Here is a 2020-nt window from a genome sequence, read left to right as displayed (position 1 = left end):
TTCATGGAGATTACTGGTAGACATTCTATCGGAGGGCCGTCCACAAAACTTGGCTTTGACAAATCAAAAGTCACGTGCTTCAGGTGTAAACAAAAAGGACATTTCAAAAGAGAATGTCGTAACGCACCAGCTGATGATATGTCACACCCCTATTTTCAACGTGTCACCGGTGGGCCCGGTGGGGAGTATCGTGACGTAGTTGATATCATCATAGTCAAACAACACAAATTTAAAATGCATAGTGGAAGCAAAAGATAGATTTATTTCAACCAAATAAAATTGTAATATTTAAGTATCACAATGTAGTTGAAACAGATCCACAGGCGGATCAAAATAAAGAGGAAATATAGTTCAACAGATTTGACATCTAAGCTTGCGAGACTTCTAGATGATGCTAGGAGAGGCCAGCCTATTACGCGTAGTACCTGCACTTAATCTTTTTGGGAAAATACGTCAGTTTGCACTGGTAAATACAATTTAACTGACTCATTTTGAAAAGGTTTGAAAATTGATTTGAATGCACATGGCACAAAAGATTTTTATAACTTGGGATAATTATTTGAATATAAACATGTAAAAGATTTACATGTTTCTTATGCGTCCAGTAGCCCGGGTCTACACCGAGTTAAGGATCAATAGACACACCACTTGATATAATCCCGCAACGGTTTTAACTCAAAACTGGCAGTTATACCTTAATATTTATTTATGCACAACGGGTGTACGTCTACACCCGCATGCTTAGGTCGTGGCCATTTCGTGAAATGATGCCAAGGATATCCGTGACATGGTCATTAACCCCCCAAAGGCTTTAAGCAAACAAAACAATTTAAACAGGACATTTCAATGATTTAACCTCTATTGGATCAAAGATTCAATGCCCGACCAAGCGGTATTTTATATACCGTACCCCAAGCCCGTATAGGGAAAATAAGTTAAAAGTATTTACTTGAGCAGGTAAAATCACAGAAGCAAGTGCAAATATCTTTTACTGGATCTCCTATTCTGGAACGAAGGTTTATAATAACCTATTAAAATCCTAACAGATCTTTAATTTAGCCTAAGCTTAGACCGGTTAGTTTTAAAGAAAGAATACAGTTCATTCGCATGGAAGGCAAAGACTGGTTTTGAATGTGGTTTTGACCCGATAAGCTTGCATGCTTGTTTAATATGGGTAACATAATCACATTCTGGATTTTGAGAAAAAAAGGATATGGTTTGACCCGTTTCGGCTAAAATGTGTAAACGAGTTACATAAGCCGATCCGAACGCGAAAGTGCGTAACGGGTAACCATATGAATCATATACAAGTTCCCTGAGTTAATATGCACTAAATATGTTGTGATATCAGTAAGATATCTCCTGTTATGCCCAAAATGATTTTAAACACAAACTATGCCTCAAAAGGGCATTTTGGTCATTTTAAAGGGTATAAAAGAGTTTTATTTGTAATCTGAGTTACAGGTCTGATTTATTTAATAATTACACTTAATTTAATAAGTTATAACAGTAGGGTATCATATATATGTGAAATTTATCAATTTTAACCCTATTATGCACCGAATGGGCATTTTGGTAATTTCACATAAGCCTAAAAAGGTTAAAACTGGAAATCTGAGTTTAAAACTTTTTCTTACTGTTATAATATAAAAATTTGCTGAATATATCAGTAGGTATCCAACTTTATATATATATAAACTAGTTTTGATACATACTATGTCGTAAAAATGCTTAAAAAGGCGATTTGGAGCCATTTCCGGGTTTTGTATAGGAAGCTGATATTTTTAAAATTCCAAAAGGCTCAAAATAATTTATTTATCATAAAAAATCAATAGAAAAAGGTTTGAGGTCAAAAGGATTCATAAAACTCATTTTATAGCCCAAAAGGGCAAAACCAACAATAACCAAATTAAGCTTAAAACTCTAAGTTATGCTCAGCCTAAAAATAAATAAAAATCTCCAAAAATCCCAAAATATTATTTTATATCAGTAGGTAATAAGTTTTGTATAAAAAATTGGG

The sequence above is a fragment of the Helianthus annuus genome, chromosome 13 (assembly GCF_002127325.2).
Source record: "Helianthus annuus cultivar XRQ/B chromosome 13, HanXRQr2.0-SUNRISE, whole genome shotgun sequence".
Classification (NCBI taxonomy): domain Eukaryota; kingdom Viridiplantae; phylum Streptophyta; class Magnoliopsida; order Asterales; family Asteraceae; genus Helianthus; species Helianthus annuus.
Note: the sequence above shows the minus strand (reverse complement) of the source record.